The sequence below is a fragment of the Vicugna pacos genome, chromosome 14, assembly GCF_048564905.1.
Source record: "Vicugna pacos chromosome 14, VicPac4, whole genome shotgun sequence".
Taxonomy (NCBI): Eukaryota; Metazoa; Chordata; class Mammalia; order Artiodactyla; family Camelidae; genus Vicugna; species Vicugna pacos.
This window is the reverse complement of record NC_133000.1, coordinates 48,597,449-48,625,402: the sequence shown is the minus strand read 5'-3', so window position 1 is coordinate 48,625,402 and position 27,954 is coordinate 48,597,449. Positions and strand designations below refer to the sequence as shown.

The following is a 27,954-nucleotide window of genomic DNA, read 5'->3' as shown; positions in this document are numbered from 1 at the left end:
ATTTTCTCTAAGATCAGGAACAAGACAAAGGATGCCCACTCTCACCACTTTTATTCAACATAGTCTTGAAAGTCCTAGTCACAGCAATCAGACAAGAGAAATAAAAGGAATTCAAATTGGAAAGGAAGAGGTAAAGCTGTAACTGTTTGCAGATAACATGATACTACACATAGAAAATCCTAAAGATGCCACCAGAAAACTACTATAGCTCATCAATGAATTCAGTACAGTTTCAGGATCCAAAATTAATATACAGAAATCTGTTGCATTTCTATACACTAACAACAAACTATCTGAGAAAGAAATTAAGGAAATAATTCCATTTACCATAGCATCAAAAAGAATAAAATACCTAGGAATAAACCTGCCTAATGAGGCAAAAGACCTGTACTCTGAAAACTACAAGACACTGATCAAAGAAATTGAAGATGACACAAACAGATGAAAAAACACACCATGTTCTTGGATTAAAAGATTCAATATTGGGTAGAATCATACTACTCAAGGCAATCTACAGACTCAATGTAATCTCTATCAAATTACCAATGGCATTTTTTTTTTCACAGAATTAGAACAAAAAAATTTTTTTAATTTGTATAGAAACACAGAAGACTCCAAATAGCCAAAATAATCTTGAGAAAGAAGATCAGAGCTGGAGGAATCACACTCCCTGTCTTCAGACTATGCTACAAAGACACAGTAATCAAAACATTATGGCACTGGCACAAAAACAGATACATAGATCAATGGAACAGGACAAAAATCCCAGAAATAAACCTGTACACTTATGGTTAATTAAACTATGACAAAGAAGGCAAGAATATACAATGGAGTCTCCTCAATAAGTGGTGCTGGGAAAACTGGACAGCTACATGTAAAAGAATGACATTAGAATATTCCCTAACACCATATACAAAAATACACTCAAAATGTTTTAAAGATTTAAATATAAGACATGACACCATAAAACTCCAAGAAAAGAACATAAGAAAAACATTCTTTGAAATAAATTGTAGCAACATTTTCTTAGGTCAATCTCCCAAGATAATAGAAATAAAAGCAAAAATAAACAAATGGGACCCAGTCAAATTTATAAGCATTTGCACAGCAAAGGAAACCGTAAACAAAACTAAAAGACAACCTATGGACTAGGAGAAAATATTTGCAAACAATGTGACTGATAAGGGCTTAATTTCCAAAGTATACAAACAGCTCAAAGAACTCAATAACAAAAAAACAAATAACCCAATGAAAAAACAGGCAGAAGACTTAAATAGGCATTTCTCCAAAGAACACGTACAGATGGCCAACAGGCACAAGAAAAGATGCTCAACATCACTAATTATTAGAGAAATGTAAATCAAAACTATAATGAGGTGTCACCTCACACTAATCAGAATGACCATTATCAAAAAGTCTGTAAATGATAAACGCTGGAGAAGGTGCATAGAAAAAGCAACTTACCTACACTGTTACTAGAAATGTAAATTGGTGCAGCCACTATGGAGAACAGTATGGAGGTTCCTTAAAAAATTAAAAATAGAGTTACCATATGTTCCAGCAATCTTATTCTTGGGTATATATCTGGAAAAGATAAAAACTCTAATTTGAAAAGACACATGAACCCCAATGTTCACAGCAGCACTATTTACAACAGCCAAAACACAGAAGCAACCAAAATGTCCATCAACAGATGAATGGATAAAATAAATACACACACACACACACACACACACACACACACACAATGGAATATTACTCAGCCATATAAAAAGAATGAAATATTGCCATAAAAGAATGAAATAAGAAATAAAATTTGTAGCAACATGGATGGACCTAGAGATTATTATACTAAGTAAAGTAAGTCAGAGAAAGACAAACATCATATATCACTTATATGTGGAGTCTAAAAATGATACAAATGAACTTACAAAACAGAAATAGACTCACAGACATAGAAAACAAACTATGGTTACTAAAGGGGAAAGAGGGGAAGAATAAATTAGGAGTTTGAGTGTAAGTAATACACATTACCATATATAAAACAGATAAACAAAAGGACCTATTGTATAGCACAGTGTACATTATCTTGTAATAACCTATAATGGAAAAGAATCTGAAAACGAATATACACATGTATAACTGAATCACTTTGCTGTACATCTAAAACATTGTGAATCAAGTATACTTCAACAAAATATAATAATACAAAGAAAAATCTTGTAACAGATACAAGCTTTTCAAATGCTAATTTTTATTATTGGCAATAAAAACTATTGTTTTCCTGAAGTGACAGACTTATTTCATTCACTTTCAAGAAAATATGTGCCATATAGCTAGGCCTCAAAAATCATTGTTTGTCTGTCAGTTGTTCTTTCAAGTAGAAGCGATGTGCTACAGGGCAGTAGGGGTAGAAGGGGCTGGTTTCGCTTGTAATTGAAACAATCTTGCAATAGTTTTCCTTGGGAAAACTAGCATTTTGATATGTGTTTTATAGTACTCCCCATAATTAAAAAGCTATGTACTTAAGGATCAAGATTTAATAATATCAATACATTTTACTGCGTCATCAAAGATATTCTTAAGAGAGAACAATTTTTTTCCTTGTTACAAATGTGCAGGTTAAAATACAGTGATGATTATGCACTCTGATACAGCTCAGTGCCACTGCCTTGATTCATGCTAAGGAGCTAACTGTTTCAGCCACTATTTCTTTTGCACCATCAATACAAATGTTACAATGGTGGAAAAGGCAAATAACATCTTAGTATTACTATGAACGTAGTTTTAACCTTGCAGGACTACAGCATGGGTTTCAGGAATCCCGGATGTCCATACTCTGAGGACTACTGCCATATGCAAACCACTTAGTTCACTTTGGAATAGAATATTTCTGAATGCGATGATGGCATTTATGCTTTCAAGAAAATTGGGCAGAAGTGGGTTCCTTTAGGGAACTCTAGAGTTTAATCTCTACAATCCTTTCAACATATTCTTTCACCTCTATTGCTACAGATACTATCCAAGTTCAGGTACCTGTCACTTTATACACAGATAACTCCAACTCCCTGGACTGCTCATTGGTTTCTCTGTCTCCAAAATCTCCTCTCTCCAAATGTTCTTCTACGCTAACTGCTGCAGATTAATATTCCTAAAGCCCACTTTATTTCCTTTGTTCAGGGGTTTCCACTGAATTTTTCTGCCTGTCAAATAAAGTCTAAATACCTTAATTTGATTTCCAGGGTTCCCCTTATTCTGGGTCCAACTTCCAGAGTTTTTCTCCCACTTTTTCTCCATACTTTCCAATCTCAGAACATACACAGCATTTTCCAACTCATAGTATATTTGTCTGAACCCCTTTTTCATGTTTGGGGCACTTTCCTACCTTTTGAATCTTCACAGATGGCAGAGTTTACCTCTCACTAAAGAGGCTGAAAAGGATGGATACTTGCTTTCCCAGAAGTGTGGTCGTTAGGACATGGACACGTGAGCAAGGCTCAGACAATCAGGATTAGACTCTTTAGGATTTTGAATCTGTAGCTAGTGACATAAAGAGTCAGGGCAGTGGTGGATTCATTTGGCAGTGTCAGGGGCAGGGTGATGAGCCACACTAGTGGCTGGGGTGGCAACCAGTATCTAGGGGTTGCTGTGGTGTCAGTGCTAGCAGCAGCAGCTGGGAATATTTGGTGGTGCCAGAGGCTTTGGAACTGCAAGCTAGAGGCCAGCTCTTCACATCCCCTGGGTGAAGTTGGCTACAGTGACTGGCCATGACTAAGAGGAAACAGGGTTTGCTGCTGCACAGGAAAGAAAAATGGCAAAATCAACATGCTGAAAATAAACTCTTATTCACTTTTGCCATGTAAGAGAGAAATATTGAAAGATCATAAGGAAGACTTTATTTTCAGTCAGTTATTTTTGGGAAGTTTATTAGAGCTTGGAACTAATGAGGCCGTGGTCACTATTTTCATAGGCCAAAAAGGTAGGTCAGCTGTTCTGTGCTGTTTGATCGCACACCACTGGTTAGAGCACCAAGGTGGCAAGTGATCATACTATATAGTCCCAGGAAATGACAATATTTGTGTCAAGGTCAATATTAAGATCATACTCTAGATGCATGATTCAGTGTATCAGTTTCAAGTGTCTCCACATACATTAAGAGTCCATTGACCCATTCTGTCCCTCAAAACTAATCTGGCAGAAAATTTCAATTATTTCATGAAATCTGAATTGGCATTTATTTCCTAGCTACTTATCTCAGTACACTAGGGAAATAGAAACATTTCCCTCTATTAGGCTCATAGGTAGACCGACAAAAAAAGACACCATATTAAATACACCCTCTGGTACTTGATTTTTTTTTTCCCCAGAGGGCTGATGAGGGTGGTTATCAGGTCTTTACTAATTCCTTTCATGTCCTAAGTTTGCTTTTGTTTTCATGATTCCACTGACCTCTGGATCCCACAAGTATACAAATGATTTAACACTGTGCAAACAACAGTGTATTAGTCAGAACGTCTGTAAAGTTCTCTACGGCAATTTCGAGAAAGTCCATTATGAAGAACAGATATAATTCAAAATTTGGTAGTAAGGAGTATGAGTAAAAATGTTGAATTTATATGACCTGAAATAAAGAATGTTTAAGAGAGACTGACTTTTGTTTTTGAGTATGAAAAGTGTTCCAATATAAAAGACAGAAACAATTATTCTCAGTCCCACGTGGCAGATGGAAATTACAGCAGGGAGGATTTAAACTAGACATTAGAAGAACTTTCAGGATTATGAATGTGGGAATATATTGCCACAGGATTATAGAGTTTTGTTTATTTTTTTAACAGGGTAGAGTTGATAAGTTATTTTCAAATAATTTTAACACAAACTACAAACAGGATAACTCTGCTCAATTTCTTAAAACAAAAATTTACATCATGACTCTGCAAGGATGGAGTGGTAAGTAAGACACACCTGTGCCCTCTGAGAGTAAGCAGAAAGGAGGGTGAGCAGATTTAACTAAATATAAAAACAATTGCAAAATATAACTGAAAAAATACAAAAAAAAATCCTCTATTTCTGCAAAGCATATCACTGTAATGATAGTTTAGCAGGTTATATCACTGGTGACAGAAACTGAGATTTAGATATCCCAGCCCATAGGCCATATTTGCCCCTCAAAGTGGAGCTAAGCATTGGTTGAATAACCATAAGATGGGTGCACTAAATAAAATAAAAAGAAGCTGCCATTTGGCTATTCTATACAGCAATATCATTTAATACAATCTGGTAAATAAGAGTTAAATATTACTGATTTTTTCATATTCGAGGAAGTATACAAGGATGGGAAAGGTTTTAAGCTAGGAAAATTTGCAGAAGGATGAAAATATGTTTAAAGAAGAATCTTTACATTCAAAAAATTTCAGTTTCCAAATAGGTCTTGAATAATGATAATTTTAAAACTTCCACAGTATGTCCATGAATATAAGATTCAAGTATTTCAAAGCATGACCACATAAAAATATCTTAAGGAAACTTCTACAGAATCATCGAGTAGGAATGAAGGAAAGATTTTAAAACTTGCTTCATGTTCTATGCTATGCTTTGGACACTTGGTAAGTACATTCATATTTATAGCTGAAATATTTACTAAAATCAAATACCCACTTACAAATGGCATTAGTATTTAAATCACTCAGCCTGTCTGATTTATATATATATATATATGCTAGAAATAAGCTTTCTGGAAATAAGATGCAGAGAAAATTGTTTTCACATTTCCCAGTGTCCCACTAATGCTAGTGGGACCACGGTATGCCTAATAAAGCAGCCTTCTTTAAAAGTCAAACTGAAAAAATAACTTGCGGTAAAATATAACCTTGTCCATGGTCATTCAACATTCTTCAAGAAAATGCGGAAACTGCAGTAGATAAATTGGAACTTGGTAAAATCTTTATGGAAAGCTAACCAGCAGTTCAGGTCATAAGCCTTAAGAAGGCTTCTAACTTTGACCAAGTTTTTCTGCTTTTAAGAATTTACCCTAAGGGTGCAGACACTATGGAAAATAATATAGAGGATCCTCAAAAAATAAAAAATGTAACTACCATTTGATCCAGCAATCCTACTTCTGGGTATATATCCAAAAGGAATGAAAATAGAATTTCAAAGCTATACCTGCACCCCCATGTTCATTACAGTATTATTCGTAACACCCAAGATACAAGAATACCTGTGTCCACCAATGGATGAATGGACAAAGAAGAAGTGGCATACACATACAATAGAACATTATTCAGTCATGAGAAAGAAGGACATCCTGCTGTTTGTGACAACATAGATGGACCTTGAGGCTATTATGCTAATTGCAGTAAGTCAGACAGAGAAAGACAAATACGGTGTGAAATCACTTATATGTGGAATCTATAAAATCCAGACTTCATAGCAACAGGGTCTAGATGGTAGTTACCAGGAGCTGGAGTGTGGGGGGAAGGAGAGATGTTGGTCAGAGGGTACAAACTTCCAGTTATAAGATGAGTAAGTTCTGGGGATCTCAGCTACAGCACAGCATGGCTGTGGTTAGTAATACTGTATGATACACTTGAAAGTTGCTAAGAGACTAGATTTTAAATGTTCTCACCACAAAAAAGAAATGGTAATTATGTGATGTGTAAACGAGTGTTAGTTTGTGCTATGGTGATAATCACCTTGCAATGTATAAGTGTATCAAATCAACACATTGTATACCTTAAACTTACACAGTGGTATATGTCAATTACATTTCAATAAAGGGAGGGATTTATCTTAAGGAGAAAGATCTAGATTCAACAATATTCACTATTTATAATAGTGAAAAGTTGGCCCCATTGGTCTTCCATGGGGAAGGTAACTATGAGAATCCTTTGCTAGGATCACCTTTGTAGCACGGTAATGGCTACACAGAAGCAGCAATTAATATGCTGCTCAATGTTTTTCGGAGAAAAACACTGTGTAATTCAGAGAAAAGGCTCATATTTCCTAAGAAAATATCTGGCAAAATTTGGTAGGAGTGAGGGTTGGGACAAAGGGTTCTATAATACTTGGAAAACTATCTATTAGTCTTCTCAAGCTGCCATAACAAAATGTCATAGACTGAATGGCTTCAACAATAGAAATTTATTTTCCTACAGTCCTGGAGGCTGAACATCTGAGATCAGGGTGCCAGCATGGTCAGTGTCTGGTGAGGGTTTTTTTCTTACTGGCTTGCAGATGGCTATCCTCTCTCTGAATCCTCAAATAGTGGGGAAAGAGGGAGACAGCTCTCTGGTATCTCTTTTTATAAGAGCACTAATTCCATTATGAGGTCCCCACATCATGACCTCATCTAAACCTAATTATTTCCAAAGGGTCCTTCCCCAAATATCATATTTGGTGGTTTGGGATCCAACATATGAATTTTGGGGTAACACAATTCAGCCCATAACACTATATTAGAGAATAATTTTTCAAAGTCAACTAACTATAGAATGGTACTAATAAATGATAATTATGTTAAATTTAATCCATTCATATAAACAAAAGATCTAGCACTCTGATGCAATTATTTTTTGAAAAAACGATGCTGAAAAAATTTCCTATTAGTATGATGGTATTAGGCAATCAAGATTCTGCAATAACTAATAAATGACTGCTAAAGCCACCAAGGAGAAGGCTGTTGGGAGAATAGGATATCTCCATGGTGCCCAAGTATCACCTCTCAGGTTACTTATTAATTCCAAAGGATAAGATGGGCCTTTACAATGTAGAGATGTGGCAGTTGCCATCTGAACTTAATGATCACATGTAGCATTACCAGTAGTGGGACAACCTGACATGTGTTTCCTGGTTAGATGTGAAGTCACAACATGGCTTCTGTGTTATAAATGAAGTATTCTTTACAAGTAGGCTTAGTCCAACTTCAATCAGGTCTAGACTTAAATTTTAGTCTATATAAAATACAGGGAATAAAGGAACAGGTTAAATAACATCATGAGAAACAATCGGGATATAGAATAAACTATATAAGACAACTGATTGGACTCTTCAAAAAGTTAATGTCATTAAAAGAAGGGCCAAAAATTGTTACAGTTTGAAAGAGACAATCATCAAATTTAATTTGTCAAATTCAATACATTCAAATATAATATCTATAAAATGTATCTGGAGACAATTGGAAGAATTTGAGTATGAAGTGGATATAAAATAATGTTATGAAACCATTAATAATTTTCTTGGATGTAATAGTGGCATTGGGATTAAGTAAAATATTCTTATACTTAGAAGTAGTATGATGAAATACATTAAGGAGGGAAGTTTCACATGTCTGCAAATATTTCACCAAGATAATAAATTTATGCATGTATATAGACAAGTATTTTAAAATTTGGCAACATGTTAATAATTGTTGAATTTAGTGGGAGTGTATGAATTTTTTTTGTATCATCCTTTCAACTTGTCTGTATATCTGATATTTTAAGATAAACAATTGTTGAAAAAGAAAATTAAAAATTTTTTATTTAAAAATGAATTACTAAACAATATATAGTAAAGATATGTTATAAAACATAATAAATACCCACAAATATACCACCCAAGATCTAGAACACTAGCAATATCAATAAATATACATATATGCTCTTCTTCATCCTTTCATTCAAGCTCCTCCCCAACTATCTTGATATTTTTAAATTAATTATGGAAATGCTCATGTCTGTATAAAAGCTCTAGTCCAGGCTCTGCAGTTTTGTTTTTTTATTTTAGTGGTTTATCCTTAGAAAATTCTTCTACCATTTGCAAAACCAGTAACACCTCCAAGGAGTATACTGTCTCAAAGTTTAAAATTCTGCAAAGGAAGATACTTTCAGAGATATTTGGACCAATATAGTATCAGAAGGAGAAATTCTTAATGAAATTCTTAACCTTTCTGTGGATGAATATACACTCTTATTTCAGTTGTGGTCAGTTCCAAAATACAGCATTGTTTTGAATGTAATATTGCTTTCTATACAAACCCAAATAGATTTTTATTATTAAATACAAAATATATTTTATAAGTAGCATCACCTTGAAGAATCTGTTCTGGTACTTCATTAAGTATAAATCATTGCTATTGTGAAATGAGCTGCGAAAACAGAAATGAAACTTAGTTCTCTGTCCTGAGGACTGGTTGAATAAAAAGCAAGTTTACCAATGAGAAGGCTGATATTCTTGGAGTTTGATGATTAAAGTAGCTAGCACTTCCTCAAGGATGAAGAAAGAATCCTAGTTATTAAATGGAATGAACCTAGCAGAACACTGAATGATTAAGAACAAGAAGCATATTTTTTTTAAAAAAACAAGAAACAAAGGAAAGAAAAGAAAGACTTGAGTCAAAGTTTACAGCACTGCTAAAGAGGAAATAAGAAAAGGAAGTGGTTTATAGAGTGGGGTTTTTAATATATAGCTTGAGATTGTACCTCTAATGACAGGAAATATAAGGGCCACCATTTAAAAAAAAGAAACAGAAAAGCTAATACATTATGGGATGAAACTGTTAAAGCGTAAGGTAATTATACTATCCCATTAATCAGTTTCCCATTGTCTATCTAGATGCTCTCTTATGGCTTGATGTTAAAGGATGATAGAATGTTGCACACCTATTAATTGCTGGATTCTCTCATGTATCTTCTAATTCTCATAATAACCTCAGAAAACTGGAATCATCCTGTCTATTTTATAACTAAGTTAACTGAGGCTCAGAGAAGTTACGTATACATACAGATCATAGAACTAGTAATGATAAAAATTAATTTTGAACTAAAATTTCTCTGGGTCCAAGTTAATGCTTTTTATTTGCTAGGCTAAACTATGTCAATAGTCTAAATAAGTGTTCATAAGTTAAGCCTACATAAAACATGAAATTTCTGAATTGTTAACAGATGTCAGATTAGACAATTTGATTATTATTTAATCAAATCTAAAAACTAGAACTTAATAGAATAAGCTTTCAAAAATTGCCAGTGGTGATTAGAAAAGGAAATAATAAACAGTTCCCAGAAAATAAAGTACAAAAATATTACATATACACACACACACATATATACTTTAAATATATATGTGTGTGTGTGTATATATATATATATATATATACATATACATTTTTAAATAGCACTCATCAGCAAAAAATGACAAAACAATCACACATTTGTTTTGTCTATTAACTTGGCAAATTTATCTTAATGCTGGCAAGAGTGCTATGACACAGGTCTAATACAATTTAACTGACACCTTTTTTGAAAGTGATATACAGTATGTAAAAGTTTTAAAAAGAAAATCTGTTCATCTGATATGTCTACTTCTAATAATCTAGCCCAACAAAAAATAAAATGCAGATAATGGCAAATTTTTATAAAGAATAATGCACAGCTCAACATTATTTATAAGAGTGACAGAACGGAAACAACTGAAAACAAAAGGGGAATTATTGAATAATGCATGGTACTTTCATATATTGCTTAGTATATAGTCATCAAAATGAATTGATCAATTATTAATTATACAAGAACTACTACAACATAATTTTGAGTAAAAAAACGAAATATACAATGCTGGATACTCTTGAAATATCTTTAGAAATATATGTACACATAGAGAAGAAATATTAAATGAAGATACATCAAAATACTAACATATATCATTACCAGGTTGTATGATTATGGGTGACTTTTCACACTGTATTTCTAAAATTTTCTATAAATGAGTGCATACCAAATTTATCATAAAAAAAACTGTAAACATGATCTTTAAATGGCAAGGTTTAATCAACTTTTATTGATGTAGCAGCAATAATGTTTCCTGTGAAAGAACACAGTATCAATCAATGGATTTATTTTTTGAATTTATTTGCCCATAGATAACATTTTGTATTGGGGGTGTCTAAATTTTGGGGGGTTAAGACAAACAACTATCATATCAATTTTTGGTCTAAATTTTTGGGGGGGACAAATAAGTATCATATTCTTTAAATGCTTGTTGTTGAAATAAAGTGAACAATCAGTGTATTTTGTTATGTACCTGGTTAATTGAGGAGTTGAATTCAGGAGAGATATAAATATATGATGTTTTTGTTTTCTCTAATCAACCATGCTCTGTTAACATCATTTTAGGCAAAGTCCATAAGATTCCGTCACTTTCTTCCTCTGCCCCACTTCTCCCTCTCCTCCCAGCCCCCAGCATACAGGGCTCTCTTGTTACTAGTTGTATTGCTACAGGTTTGCTAAAGGGTCTAAAATGCTAAAAGGAGTATGGTCTGCTCACTCACTCCTCTTTTTCCTTCCTCTTCAAGGTATAGGTTTGATGAGGTTGGGGATGGGAAAGGGGGATTAAGGGAAATTGATCAGGTGAGAAAATGGTTCTCCCCACATTGTTTCTCATTATTCAACAAGTCACAGATACCCTCTGTCCCAGACATCCAAAATGCTTGGCTCTCTCTCATATAGTGTATGTATGAGATCTTTCGGTAAAACCTGTGAAGGACTTCCCTACTATATAGTTTCCTAAACTATGAGAGACCTGGTTCCAGTTCAGTCTATTTTACCTACCCTCTACCCGCAGTTCCTACTGCCTGTGGGACACCCACGGTCTCCAGCTACTGGAATCCCCTTTCCTACAGGAAGTGATCCAAAGTGACATTCTAAGTAGATGGTTCAGGTTCAGCTCTATTCCATCCTGCTCACTTGACCCACGGAAACTCATGTATCCTTGACCTTTGTGTGTGAAAGACTGCATAAAGAGCACCAATCATTGTTTGGAGTTTTTTTTTTTTCAGTTTTATTGAGAAATAATTGACATACATAACTGTATAAATTTAAGGTGTACAGAATGATGGTCTGATTTACATATATTATGAAATGATTACCATAATAGGTTTAGTTAACAGTCATCATTTCATACAGAGACAATAAAAAGAAAAGGAAAATCCTCCTTGTGATAAGAATACTTAGAATCTATTCTTTTAACTTTGCTATATATCATACAGCAGTGTTAACTACATTCATCTTGTTGTACATTATATCCATAGTACTATTTAACTTACAACTGGAAGTTTGTATTTTTTTGATCATCTTCCTCCAATTCTTCCCCAATGCCCACCCCCTCTGCCTCTGGTAACTGCAAACCTGACTTCTTTTCCCATGCGTTTGCTGTTGTTGTTTTTAAAGATTCCACATATAAGTGAGATCATATAGTATTTGTCTTTCTCTTCCTGACTTAGTTAACTTAAAATAATGCCTCCAAGTTCCATCTATGTTGTCACAAATGACAGGATTTCCTCATTTTTATGGCCGAATAATACTCCATTGTGTATATATGTACACACCATAACTTCTTTATCCATTCTTCCATCAATGGACACAAGTTGTTTCCGTGTCTTGACTTTTGTAAATAATGCTGCTATGAACACAGGAGTGCAGATATCTTTTCAAGTTAGTGTTTTCATTTCCATTGGATATATTCCCAAAAGTGGCACTGCTGGATCAATATGGTAGTTTTGTTTTTAATTTTTTGAGCAACATCCATACTGTTTTCCATAGTGGCTTCATCAATTTACAATCCCACCAACAGTCCACAAAGGTTTCTTTTTCTCCGCATCCATGCCAGCATTTGTTATCTCTTGCCATTTTTTTTTTAAAAAAATCACTTTATTTTTGTTTTAAATGGAGGTACTGGAGATTGAACCCAGGACCCCATGCATGCTAAGCATGTGCTCTACCACTGAGTTATACTCACTCCCACCTCATCTCTTGTCTTTTTGATGATGGCCATTCTAACAAGCGTGAGGTGATATCTCACTGTGGTTTAATTTGTATTTCCCTACTGACTAGTGTTGTTGAACATCTTTTCATGTACCTTTGGCCATTCACATATTTTTTTCAGAAAAATGTCTATCTGCCCATTTTTTAATTGGTTTGGGGTTTTTTTGCTATTAAGTAAAAATGTCGATTTGCCCATTTTTAATGGGATTGGAATTTTTCTTTTTTTGCTACTTTGTGTAAGTTGTTTACGTATATTGGATAATAGCCTCTTATTAGACACATGGTTTGCAAATATTTTTCCCATTCCATAAATTGTCTTTTCACTTAATGGATGGTTTATTTTGCTGTGCAGAAGCTTTTTAGTTTAATGTAGTCCCACTTTTAATCTTTTTATTTTGCTGCTTGTGCTTTAGGTGTGATTTCCAAAAAAACATTACCAAGACCCCAGGAGCTTTTTTTCCTACATTTTCTTCTTGGAGTTTCAGGTTTCAGATGTTACATTTAAGTCTTTAATCCATTTTAAATTAATTTTTGTGAGTGGTATAAGATAGGGGTCAAGTTTCATTCTTTTACATGTGAACATCCAATTTTACCAACACCATTTATTGAAGAGAACGTTTTATCCCCCATTGAGTTTCTTGACCCCCTGTCAAATATTAGTTGACCATATATCCTTGGGTTTATTTCTGGGTTCTCAATTCTGTTCCATTAGTCTATTTGCCAGTACCATACTGTTTTAAATATAATAGCTTTATAGTATAGCTTCAAATCAGAAAGGGTGATGTCTATTGCTTTGTTCTTCTGTCTCAGGATTTCTTTGGCTATTCAGGGTCATTTGTGGTTCAATATAAATTTTAGAAGTGTTTTTTTCTGTTTCTGTAAAAAAACACCATTGGAATATTGATAGGAATTGCACTGATTCTATAGAAGGCTTTTGATAACACTGACATTTTAACAATATAAATTTTTTTAATTTGTGAACATGAGATATCTTTCCATTTATGTGTGTATACCTTTTAATTTCTTTCATCAATGTCTTATAGTTTCAGAGTAGAGATCTTTCACCTCCCTGGTAAATTTATCCCTAAGTATTTTATGGTTTTTGAAACTACTGTAAATGGAATTGGTATTTTTCTTTTTCAGAAAATTCATTGTTAGTGTATAGAAATGCTAACTTTTATATGTTAATGTTGTATCCAACTTTACTGAATTCATCAACAAGTCCTAACTGTTTTTTCGGTTGAGTTGCAGGGATTTTCTATGTATAAGATTATGACCTCTGCAAATAGAAATAATTTTACCTTTTTTCCAATTCTGAATGTCTTTCTCTTGCCTTATTGCTCTAGCTAGAACTTTCAGTACTATGTTGGATAGGAGTGGTAAGAGTGGGCACCCTTTTCTTGTTCCTGATCTCAGAGGAAAAGCTTTCAAACTTTCATCATCAGGTATGATGATGTTAGATGTGGGCTTGTTGTTTATGGCCTTTATTATGTTGAGATATGTTCCTTCTATGCCTAAATTGTTAGGTGTTTTTTAATCTTGAACAAATGTTGAATTTTGTCAAATGTTTTTTCTGGGTCTGTTGAGAAAATTATTTAACTCTTTTTTCTTCTATTAATGTGATGTATCACATTGATTGATTTGCATGTCTTGAACCATCCTTGCATCCCAAAGATAAATTCAACTTGATCATGGTGAATGATCCTTTTAACATGCTGTTTAATTTGGTAGTATTTTGTTGAGAATATTTGTATCTATATTCATTGGGGATATTGGCCTGTAGCTTTCTTTTCTAGTAGTATCATTCTCTGGCTTTGGTGTCAGGATAATGTTGGCCATGGAAAATGAATGTGGGAGTATTCTCTCTTCGATTTTTTGGAAGAGTTTAAGAAATATTAGTGTTAATTCTTCTTTAAATGTTTGGTTAAATTTACCAGTGAAGCCTTCTGGTCCTGAGCATTCCTTCCTTGAGAGATTTTTTGAATACTGATTCAATCTCCATCCTAGTAACTGGTCTATTCAGATCTATATTTCTTCCTCATTCAATCTTGGTAGAGTACACTTTTTGAGGAATTTTTCCATTTCTTCAAGGCTGCCCAGTTTGTTGGGGTATAGATGTTTATACTATCTCTAATTATTCTTTGTATTTCTGTGCTATCATTTGCAAGTTCTCCTTTTTCATTTATACTTTTGTTGATTTGGGTCCTTTCTCTTTTCACCTGGTTAATTTAACTAATTAATGAGTTAATTTTTATCAATATTGTTTATCTTTTCAAAGAACCAACTCTTAGTTTAATCTTTGTTTAATCTTTTCTATTGTTTTTCTGTTCTTTATTTATTTCTTTTCTAACCTTTATTGTTTCTCCCTTCTGCTAACTTTGGGCTTAGTCTGTTCTTTTTCTAGTTCCGTAAGTTCTTTTTCTGATTCCATAAGTAGAGTTAAGTTGTTTATTTGGGATCTTTCTTGCTTTTTAATGTAGGTGTTTATTGCTATAAATTTCCCTCTTAGAACTCCCATAAATTCTAGTATGCTGTGTTTCCATTTTTGTTTGTTTCAAGAAACTTTTAAATTTCCCCTTTAATTTCTTCTTTGATCCATTGGTTTCTCAGAACTCCAGTTCTTTACCTTCCTTGTGTCCTTGCCCTTTAACATAAATTTGCAGATTCTTTCACTAAAGACGTATAGTCTATTTCTTTATTCCTTGAATCTGGACTTGCCTTGGGATTTGTCTCAAGATGATTTTATTTTCTTTAATCAGTGTTATTTCTGGGATTTTCTTTGGCCAATGGGTTATTAGCAAACACGGCACAAGGAGGAACTTAAAATTATTGGTACAATTGGGCTTTCCATGCTCTTACCCGTGGCCACATCTGTGTTGATCAACTGATCCCAGGATCAGAAATGTCAAAGCCATTGTAGCTGAAGCCATCCTAGGTCATTCAAGAATGATCAACCCCCCAAAAATGAGTGAACTCAGCCCAAAATCATCTGAATCTCTTAGACTTTTGAGTAAAATAAGTATTTGTTGCTGTGGTCAATGAAATTTCTTTCTTTTTCATCAGGTAAACTGATTTTTATTTCTCTGAGTCATTCTAACCAGGAGCGAGCTATTGCTCCTGAACATAATTTGGCCTATTATCACACACAGAAATGATGTTTATATATTCTATTTTGAAATTTCATTGTTGTTTGTTGTGTGACATTATTGTGGCAATAAGTAATTTGGATACTCCATCCAATGGTGGTTATGCCAAAGCTAGCCTATTAAATTTCTTCCTTGTGTATTGCCATCTTTCTCTGATTCCCTTTTCCTATGCTCAAATAAGCATACAGGAAAAGCAAAACACATCTACTGCCTAGGCAGACTGTCAGGAACTGTGAAGCATCTGAGACTTTACCATACTCACAAGCTAACAACTTAGTCTGCCAGTTTCAAGGATGCTAGTAGAAAATACAAGACTCCTGCATCAGAGAAGAGCAGTTTACTACTCACAGCAAGAGTGTATCCACAGTATCAATAAGTTTGTGCTGTTTCCCTAAGCCCCAATTTGCACAGGAAGTCATGAAGAAGGTCAGAAAAAAATCTGCTAGTGAAATGGGTTGTATTTCAGGAGAGGAACTTCGAGCTAAGGGAACCGAACTATTTTAAGACAGGTGCTTGGTGAGCCTGATTTTGCGCCAGAAGGAGACACATACATTATATTAGCAGAAAGCATTTTTGCCCTTTGCTCTTGAGGGAAACATTATCCCAACTTCTAAGGCTGTTTGCTATACAAATGCCCTTGAAAAGACAGACCAGAACAAAGAACAGCCCATGCTTCACTTGTAAGACAAGCAGATATGTGAGAGACTCATGAAAACTGGGAAGAATTTCTTCCAACAGAGACAAGTGTTTGCCAGGAAACAGAATGACAGTCTCTTCTTCTAGCCAGTTATTCCCAATTTTTAGATGAGATTCTCTTAGTTCCTCTCCTTCCCACCACTTCTACGAGGCTGACAATTTCCAACTGTCTTTCATTATCTTGACTCTCAGACTTACGTAGACTGAGAAAGAATGGTAAGCATCAGTTATTTCAGAGCTAGTTCTGTGGCCTCTAAGCAATCTTGAGCCCAATTCTTAGGCAATAAGAAAGTCCCCATTCTGTTACAAATGGACCATATTGCTCAGTCAGTATGTTGACGCTGAGTTGAACTGTATGCTCAATCAGCATATCCTCAGACACAGTGCAAGCTGGCAGCAGAAATTTGATAAAAGTTCACAGCCACACAAATTCCTATGATGAGCATAGATGCATACTACTGGAATTTGGCAGTAGATGCCATATGAACAAGTCTTGCAACAATCTTAGAAAGATAAGTCCTTTTGAGAATGTACCAGATTCCAAATAATATTATACAACCTATGAGGCAAAGAAGACTCAGAAGTGGATTCAGCAAATGACATCTCAAAGTTAACAGGCAAATCATGGATATTTGCAACACTGCAACCAATTAATCCTTTATTGCAACCAATAAAAGATTAATATTTAAAATAGATAATGGATTCCTTGGTGTCAGTGAGAAAACACTGGGCAATTGTGGTGGTCATAGAGATGCATTACTCAGCTCTCCCATCAAAAGAAACTGTGGGAAGAAGGGTAGTTGGCAGATAGCTGCAACATCTTTGGATTCACAGCAATGTTCGTACTAAGGCCAGGCTCCACAGCTCGGCTCCCAGCCAATGACTGAACACAGCAGGGGCACTAGAGTCTGATGATTCCCACCCACCACAGGACTCCTCTGACAGGCATCCTTTGCTCTAGGACTTCCCATTGGCCTGGCTGACTCTCTCACAGGGCTGCACTGCAATAGAGACTCCTATCCAGTTATCTTTTCTGCCTTGTCTCTTTTCACAGGTGTCAGAAGCTTTCACTACCTATTCCTAACCATTTTTACCCTTTTTTAAAATACAAACAATCATATATTTTTAACTTCAAAATTTGAAGGTAACCACAATTGTATGTTTCTCTCACAACAATAAAATCAGAAGCAGGAAAATGTAAAGGTGGCAACTTTACATTTCAACATTAACAAACCTTAAGTCAACTATTAAAACAGATGCTAGTCTTAAAAGATAATGTAACAAATGATCTCACAAATCAGTAGCAGATACATTAATGCCTTTCTCACCCCAGCCTGGCAAATACTCCACTACCGCACAGACAGCCAAAGTAGTAGCAACACAAATTTTCACTGCACAAAGGAAAACCAGAAAAGAATTCTCCATTCCCCCATTTTACTTCACTAGCAGGTCACTCTTTTTCTATAAAGTTTGTCATGCAATTAAAATTAACAATAAATGTCTCTGTGTATGTCCATCTTGGTGCCTATTTCCTAGAAGACCATGACAAAGAACCCAATGAAAAGTAGAAAGAGATTTAAACAGGCAATTCATTACAAAGGAAGCTCAAAGTAGTTATATACAAAGATACACACATACATACATATGAGTAAAAGTATGGAAGGCAAATTGAAAAAATCTACCTCAAATATATAAAACAAGACCTACTGGAGGAAAGAAAATGGAATTAGAATTCAGAAAAGAAGGATGCCCCTCTAAAAAGCAGGATTATTTATGGACCATAGAAAGAACCATAAAGATCAGTGGTTTCAGTAGTCACAATGGTTAACATTTACTGAGCATACACTATGGGCTGAGCACTGTTGTATGAGTTTCAATGAATCAACTCACAACAATCCTGTGAGGCAGGTACTACTTACTGTTTCCAATTTAGAGATGAGGACATTGAGGGACAGAGAGATTAAGTAATATGCCCAGGTTGTTTAAGAAGAACTCACTCAAGTTCAGTTAAAAATGTGGTATGCATACATAGTTTGCAGGCTCTATTCTATATGCTGCTTTAAAAATATGGTGGTAAGTGATAGTAGAATGAAATATAGCACTCAGCCACATTTTAACTGTGATTGTGGGCCCATTTTTTAACCTTTCTGGACTTGGTTTACTCATCTAGAAGATAGCAATGGTATTTTATTATTTAAATTATATTTTGGAAATTACATCTAATATAAATATAAGATATTAATATTCACTCGTGTGCTACAAAAATGGGATTTTAAAAAATATAATAGCTCTGAAGTACAATTCAGAAAATCCTAAATTTGGAAGCATGCAATAAATAAAGCCAAATATCAAAATTTACTTTAGCCAATTATTTTCATTCTTCCTAAGTTATGCATGTGTGTGTACCTGAAGATTTGTATGTAAATAAGCACTTCACTGGAGCTGGTAATAAAGAGTTTAAATGTCACAGCCTTCCAGGTTCACTCTCTTGGGAAGGGAACAGTAACAATGAATCAGCTTATTGTGGTTCTTTTCGACAAATAATTTAGCATAGTCATAAAGCATGGGATGCCATGGTGATGATTTGTGTGTGGAATGGAATGGCAAGGACAAGAATGGAATGTTCTCACTGATTCTGCAAAATTCTGCTAAACCTCTAGTTATTTTTATGCCCCATCCTCTCACATTTTCTCTTTCCAATCCAATTATTTCACTTTATGAACTAGGACTATTTTCTTTATGAATGTTAGCCATATTAAATTAGTCAAATAAACAGTACAATGGCCCCAGAAGTATTTTGCCTTTTTAAATTTACTAAGAGGGCTATGCTATGGTATCAAAGGATAATAAATGCATTTCATGTAAGACAAACCATTACTGCAATATTCTACAACTGTTTTGTTCTATCACTGATTACATAAAGTATGGAATCATAGCAGTGGGATTTACATAGTTTGCAACAGTTTATTCAATAGCTATCAGATTTGTAACATTATGGAAAAGTAGTAACTCTAATAAGTGAAAAATCCATAAAATAACTCTATTATTTTGAATACTGGAATTGTACTACTACTACTGACTAATGTTTTGTTATTTGTAAATGTGTCCCATGTTACACCACTGTAAAATCGGACGGGAGAAAGAACAACTTACTATTCTGTCCAAGAAAAATGCATCCCTCAATTCCATTTTACAATTTTATGTCAGAGTAAGGAAAGAAATTTAGGGGTGGTGCTTAGTTCTGTGATGTGGGAAAATGGATTTGTGGGGCAAGATACTGTGCGTTCAATACACACACACGCTTTGAGGCAACACTTTGCTTGTCAACAGAATTAACTTTCTCTTGCATTCTGTAAACATTCTTTTGACAGGCCAATATTCCCTCTTAGAACCTTTTATTGCTTTGAAATAAGGATAAATTAAAGAATGTAAGAGATGATATTAACTCAAATTGAATATGCACCTGTGTTATGAACAATATTGGTGGGTTGACTTCTAAAATTTACCATTATGCGGTATTCTTTTTATACTCTCCTTGGTGCAAAGACTAAGTGACTTTTTAACCTACTGAAGAAAGACTTTATGATTTGTGTGGGAAGGAAACAGAGTGACAGAAAAGATGAGTACATCAAAAAATATTTGTAATGCCTTTCAATACTCTATGTTGCCAGTGTTTTAAAAATTAACTGTTAAATCAGTCACTGTTTGCACTGAGGAGTCAAACTCATTTTTCTCTTCCCATGTTAGAACTGAGGCTGACCTAGTTCCCCAAATTAAAACTGAAGTATACACAGTGGTTGGCCTATCATGGGGATTTTCTCTCTGTGGTCTAACATTCATGGCGTTCCCACACCAGCCTTCAGTTTTACAAAGCATGTAGATAGAGCTTGATGCGAAGCTGGATTTCTCCTGTCTCTCCTTCAGACAGTTTAAGAAGGAAAATAGAAGTGTTTACCTGTGCCTATTGTAGCAACAGTGGTTAAGTAATTACGTCTCCTACATCTTTTCCATGGTGTACTTCTCAGGGGCCACTCATTCTTTACACCAGTGGTAACTAACAGAGTCATTCTCCTGTTTACTGAGCAGAAGCTGAGTGATGATTTATAGGACTGTTTTAATTTGAGACTTTGCTTCTCTACTACTTTGCCAGACCAGAAGGACAACATCTGTCTGCTAGACCAGGAAAGTAGCATCTGCCAGATGAATCTGCCAGCCAGTCCATGAGAGTAGCACCTGTCTGCCAGACCAGGAGGTATTACCTGTCTTACTAGCCCAGGAGAGTGGTATGTGTCTATCAGAACCAAAGGTTTTGTATATCTAGCAGCCAGGATGGTAGTCTCTGTCTACTACACCAGGAAAGTAGCATTTTTCAGAGACCACTGCAAAAAATATAAGTGAATTTATTTGGTTTTTTTATTTGTCTACTTGCTTAAAAAATCACATTATGGGAAATTCTGAGGATTTAATAATCAAAGATCCATTTATGTATTTTGATATGAAAGTATAAATATTAGAAAACAAATCTTTGAGTGCAGATTAATGAATTATACATGTATACGCAGTAAGAGGTCACAGGAGCAGGTCATCTGTGCTTACAGCTCTACAGAATTTAGTTTGAGATGGTGAATATATTCTAAGTACAGTATTTTAAGGAAGGCTATGGGGAAAATACATTTGTACATAGGCTGGCTTCACTAAAAGGGCTAATGATCTTTTTTCTTGAGAACACTATAATATGAAGTGAAGCACTTTGCAATGTCAGAAATCTAACATAGATATGTAAAATTTCAGCTTTATTCCAAAAATATGAATATGTAGTAGATAAATCAAAATACTATTCATAGTAAGGTGACACCAATAAAATATGTGTTAATAATAATATAACACACATCTAGATATTCTTACTAATCTGGTTTAAACTAAAAAATAACAAAACTGTTTTTGTAGGAGAAAGATCAGTTTTAAAGATACATATTACATATTCTACAAAAATTATACATTTTAATAATTGGAAAAACTACAGAACTAGCTATTTACTTAGTCATTCATTTATTTACATTCCCCATGTTATTGCTTAGCCCTTTGAGGTGCTCTGTGTCCAGAGTACATATTTTGAGTTAACAAAATATAAATCAAATTAGAAAATTAAGATCAAGGAGATGACAAATATGGAAATCAAAAGGAAATGCCAGAGTATCAGTTCAGTTTACACACACCAGTAATTTTTCAACTCAATTACCACACTTCCTCCTTATAGCAAATATTGGGTAACAACTGCTTTACTATTCTGATATTAAATTAATTAATATAACTTATCTTCATATGTACTAAAAAATAATACAATGCTCTTATATAAAGGAAAACTAAAATAAAAGTTTTATTTATCTATCCTCTCTTTCAATATTTGGTGTTATATATATTTAACCAGTAAAACATACATATAAATATATTTAAATATGTTATTTCTAAATATTTTATAATTATTTAATATATTTTAATATATAAATATGCTTAAACTCAACTAAAATGAAATGCATATATATGTTTAAAAATATATGTGGTTTACATATACACTACATTTTTATAAATACTGTGGTAAGATTTCACAAGAAGATATAAAGCCATCAGATACATGAATCTAAACATTGACTTGCCATGAATGTGACAACTACAAAGCCAGATGGATGCAGGTGTGTTATATTGGTGACTCAAATGCAATGCACGAAATTTCAAACAAAAGAAAAGTCAAATTTTCCTTGGTTTATACTTTTACTATATTTCTGGAAAATTCATAAAACTGGACAAAAATCACCTAGTGTCTGAGGTAGCTACTTTCTGAAGATGGCTCTCAATGTTCTTCTCCTCCCTCTATAGGCAAGCTGCTTCTCACAAGAGGTGGAGTTTATCTGTCCTTACTTTAAGTCTGGACTGGCCTTGACCAATAGAAAGCAGCCCAAGTGCTGTTCTGGGACTTCTAAGACCAAGCTTGAAGAGCACTGACAACTTCCACTTGCCACTTTTTGGAACCCAGCTACTATGTTATGAGAGTCTGAGTCACATGAAGAGCCGCCAGGGAGGAGGTCTGCGGTGCTCCAATTGACAGCTCCAGACCAACCCCCACTCAAGTACCAGCAGTGTGAGTGAGCCATCTTGGATGTCCAAGCCTAGCTGAAATCAGCTGACAGCAGCAAAAGTCAACATCATGGGCCAGAACTGCCCAGCTGAGCCACTCATCCCACAGGATCTTAGGAGATAATAGAATTCTGTTGTTTTAAGCCTCTAAGTTTTGGGTTGTTTATTACATAGCAGTAGATAACTAAATCAGCATTTATATGTAAAACTAAATTAGGTTCTAGGCTCAGGCTGATATAAATAGGTTTTTCATCTATTTGAAAATCTAGGGACATTTGAAAGTCTTGCAGGACAGAAAATAGTTCTTTATTGTGAGGGACTGTCCTATATAATGCAGGATGTTTATTATCTCTAGTCTCTGCCCTAAATGTCAGTAGTGTTTCCTAGATATTTTGACAACCAAAAACACATCTACGAATTTCCAAATGCTCTCTGGCTACTGACCTTGCTAAGAACTGCTAACTAAAATAATTATTTGTATAATGACTACATAAGAGGTACTGGAAAAGCTAGAAATGAAATACAACCCATGTCTTTAAGAGATTTACAGTTTAATTGACAAGATAATGAATGAAACGATAACACAGAATGATAAACATTATGATGGAGATGTTTTCTTCGCATTGTGGTAGCATAAAGACCCAATAGCTAAATCAGCCTGTGAAGGGTCAGGATAAGTTTGCTGGAGGAGTTAATTACTGAGCTGAACTTTGAAGTTAAGCCAGGTAGAGAAGAGGGAGAATAGAAATTCAGGCATGGGAAACAGCTTGTGCAAAGGCACAGAGTGGGGGCATTAGCACCCATAAAGGTAATAAGGTGGGCTGGTGCCAGCTGTTGGTGTATCTTTCATGGTCTGCTAAAGAGTTCATTTAAATCTGAAGGCAATTTTGTAGTAGCAGCCAGAGATAATGTCATATGTTCACTACACCACTATCCCAGCCTCCCTTGCAGTTAACGCGTGGCCTGGTGACTTGTTCTCAGCAATGGATGTGGGTAGAAGGGAAGTAAGCCACTTCCAGAACTGGCCCTTGATAGCATCCCTTGCAATCTCCCAATTTGCTCTTTTCCTGCCTTGTGTTAGAGGTCACGTGGTCCAGATGGCAAAGTTCCAAGATGAAAGTGCGCTGTCTGACTTGTGTCAGATGTGCAAGAAGTAAGCTTTTATTGTCTTAAGCCACCAAGGTTTGGGGATTATCAACCAGAATCCTGTCAGGAAACAAATCACCCCAGATGGTTTAAATGAAGAAATTTTAATGAAGGAAATCCTTTCAGAAGTGGAGTAGAAGGACTCTTGTAGCTCACTCTCTCCCACAAATACACCAAAACTCACATCTACGGACCTACTCAGCCAACCAGAGCACCTGCCGAACTCCAACAGAACATCACCCTATTCGAAAGTCAAAGACGCCAAAAATCTGGTAGGAGAAAAGGAAAATAGAAAGAAGAAAAAGCAAAACAGTGTGGGACTGGTCCCGCAGTGAGGGAGTGGCAAAGGAGGACTGGCGCTCGTTTGCTGGGTCCCCCGATTCCAACGGAGAGGCCAGCGGGATGGAAAGGGAACCTCCGAGGCTCAGATCTGCCCTGAGCAGCCCTTGACCAACAGAACTGAGTTAAATGGACACAAAGGGTCCCTGTGACACCCAGCCTGAGACGCGAGCCAGCAGCTGGGGCCGGGACAGGCTGCCCGAGCCGGGCGGAGGACAGGGGCAGCTGCACTGAGGCAGCCCCAGGGGACTGCAGGGGGCTGTGCACCATGGCTGGGTGGGGTTACAGAGCAGAACAACCTCGGGCCCCCATAAATTGTGAAAAAAGCAAAGCAACACGGCTGGTGTGCCCTGGGGGGAGGGCGCCATAGCCTTTGTCTCCTCAGACCTGTGTTGCCATTACTGGCGCATCTCACAAGAAGACAGGCAGGGTGCAGCCACAGCCGCCATCTCCTCCTGTGTGCAGCGCTGGGGTGGGGGTGGGGGTGGGGGCCAAGACCTGAATCCGCATCCCAGGGCTCCAGAACCTCCTGGGCAGGACTGTGACTTGTTTACAACCCGAGGTAGATAGGATCTTTCTGCACTGGCACCTCAGAGAACTTGCACCACTAAGACAAACAAGGAGCTGAGATTTGGCACGGAGCAGGGGTGGGGCCATTCTGCAGTCTTCCCAGAGCCCGCCTTTGGAGTGGGCAGCTGCACAGAGGAGCGGGAGTGACCAGCGCCAGGAGAGGGCAGGCGGCCACCCCACTACCTGGCAGGAACGCAGCACCTGACCATGATGCTGGGAGGGAGCATGATCTGCCCACCTGCCTCCCCCTAGCACAGCATCTGACTGAGACATCTGGAGGGGGAGAGACCCGTCCGCCCACTGGGTAAGAGCTCAGCTCCTGACCCAGTGTTAGGAGGGTGCACGATCTGCTAGCCGACAGCCACTGGGAGCAGCACAGACAAGGGCGCCAACAGAGGGCCTCTGGAAACAGCAAGCTGAGTTCACAAAACAGGGCGAAGACACAAAGACCTCTCAATAAAATCATTAGGAGCACACCGTCTCCAGGAGAACTAGATAATTGATACTCCTTAAGCCACAGTGCCAGAGAGATATAAGCAATATGAAGCAGAGGAACCATTCCCAATTAAAAGATCAAGAGAAATTCCCTGAAAGCATGATCAAGGAAATAGACATCGATGGCCTACTAGATCAAGATTTCAAAAAAGGACTGGTCAAAGTACTGAAGGAACTAAAAGAAATAGTGTTTAGAGATATAAAATATGTCAAAAATGAAATAGAAGCTATAAAGAAGAACCAAGTAGAAATAGTAAACTCATTTGCTGAGATGAGACCTAACCTAAAGGCTTTACAAAGCAGGCTAGATAATGCAGAGGAACGAATAAGTGACCTAGAAGACAGGACAACAGAAAGCACCCAATCAGAACAGCTGAGAGAAAAACAAATAAAAAACAATGAAAACAATATAAAGGACCTATAGGATAATATAAAGCCCACCAATCTACGCATAATAGGGGGTTCCAGAAGGGGAAGAAAGAACAAAGGGGATTGAAAAGGTCTTTGAAGAAATCATGACTGAAAACTTCCCAAACCTAAAGAAAGAATCAGATATCCAAGTACAGGAGGCTCAGAGGGTCCCAAACAGGAAGAACCCAAACAGACCCACACCAAGACATATCACCATCAAGATGGCCAGAGTCAAGGATGAAGAAATGATCCTAAAGGCAGCAAGAGAAAAACAAAGAGTGAGTTACAAGGGAACCCCCATAAGGCTCTCAGCTGATTTCTCTACACAAACACTACAGGCCAGAAGGGAGTGGCAAGATATATTCAAAGTCCTGAATGAAAAAAAAGATGCAGCCTAGGATACTCTATCCAGCAAGGCTATCCTTTAGAATAGGAGAGATAAAGAACTTCACAGACAAGCAAAAACTAAAAGAGTTTAGCAACACTAAACACATGCTAAAAGAAATATTGACAGGTCTACTATAAACAGAAAAGAAGCAAGATGCTACAGAAATGAGAAACTCGTAACTGGAAAGGAGATAACTGCCATGAATTACGAAAAGAATAAACACAAAATTGTAAAAAAAAAAAAAAAGACATCTAAATCATTAAGAGTGGGAGAGAGAAGCAAGGAAAGCCACTGTGGAAAAAACAGTATGGAGATTCCTCAAAAGACTAGGAATAGACTTACCATATGACCCAGGAATCCCACTCCTGGGCATATATCCAGAAGGAACCCTAATTCAAAATGACACCTGCATCCCAATGTTCATAGCAGCACTATTTACAATGGCCAAGACATGGAAACGACCTGAATGTCCATCAACAGATGACTGAATGAAGAAGAGGTGGTATATTTATACGATGGAATACTATTCAGCCACAAAAACTGACGACATAATGCCATTTGCAGCAACATGGATGTTCCTGGAGAATGTCATTCAAAGTGAAGTAAGCCAGAAAAAGAAAGAAAAATACCATATGAGATTGCTTATATGAGGAATCTAAAAACAAAAACAAAAACAAAAAAACCCCACCATAATTACAAAACAGAAACAGACTCATAGACATAGAATACAAACTTGTGGTTGCCAAGGGGGCATGGGGTGGGAAGGGACAGACTGGGATTTTAAAATGCAGAATAGATAAACAAGATTATACTGTATAGCACAGGGAAAAATATTCAAGATCTTGTGGTAGCTCATAGTGAAAAAAATGTGACAATGAATATATACATGTTCATGTATGACTGAAAAATTGTGCTGTGCACTAGAATTTGACACAACATTGTAAAGTAACTATTAATCAATAAAAAAATGTAAAAAAAAAAAAAAGGAAATCCTTTCAGGGGTGTGGACAGGGTATGGGAAGAAACATGGGAGGCAGAAAGCTGTTTCACTCCTAGAACTGAAGGGGCAAAGAGAGGAAAAGAATTATCAGAGCCCTGGGAGTTGGTGCCAAGGAGGAGGAGCTGTCCAGCAGGAATTCTAGTCACAAAGTGACACAGCCACTGCTAGAAGAAGGGAGAGAGCCGGGAAAAAGTATCCTGACCTACCTCTCCTCCCGTACTTCAGTCTCCTGAGAGGGTTCCCCCATTGGCCAAACCCAATCAGAATGCAGCCTCAAGGGAGCCCAGGTGATGCAGGGCACAGGAGCCAGCCTCCAGGGACACAAAGCAGTTCAGTGAAGGGAGGAGAATACCTCTGCAGGAAAAAGACAAAAAGTAGTTCTGGAGGTTTGTCTGTTGCGACAACTAGCTTTAATAACTTTAATACAAAATCATTGATGGATTTTGAGCAGATTTTTAAAAAATAAGTTTTATTGAAATATAACTTGTACATCATAAATTTCATCCTTTTAAAGTACATAATTCAATAGTTTTTACTATATTCAAAGTTATACAATAATCCATACTAATTCTAGAAAAATTTCATCACATTCCCCCCTACAAAACAAACCCATACCCACTAAGTTGTCCCTCCCTATCCCCCACTTCCCCAGCCACTAGCAATCACCAACCTACTTTCTGTTTCAATGGATTTGTCTATTCTGGATGTTATACATAAATGGAATCAAACAAATGTGAGCCTTTGTATCTGGCTTCTTTCATTTAGCATAATATTTTCAAAATTCATCCATGTTGTAGCATGTATTTCCTTTTATTGCTGGATTATATTTTATCACAT

General features: G+C 36.1%; 1 long non-coding RNA gene across 3 annotated transcripts in view; it reads right to left on the bottom strand.

Annotated features, from left to right (window-relative positions):
• The window catches only part of LOC107034171 (uncharacterized), a 127,969-nt gene that overhangs the window by 93,128 nt on the left and 6,887 nt on the right, over positions 1-27,954 (bottom strand). For 2 of the 3 annotated variants that reach the window (XR_012080060.1, XR_012080058.1), the window contains exon 2: positions 27,324-27,471. This is a non-coding gene — a long non-coding RNA (uncharacterized lncRNA). Of the gene's footprint in view, positions 1-24,182; positions 26,696-27,323; positions 27,472-27,954 lie in introns of those variants that run through there. The other variant, XR_012080059.1, reaches the window with a different exon arrangement.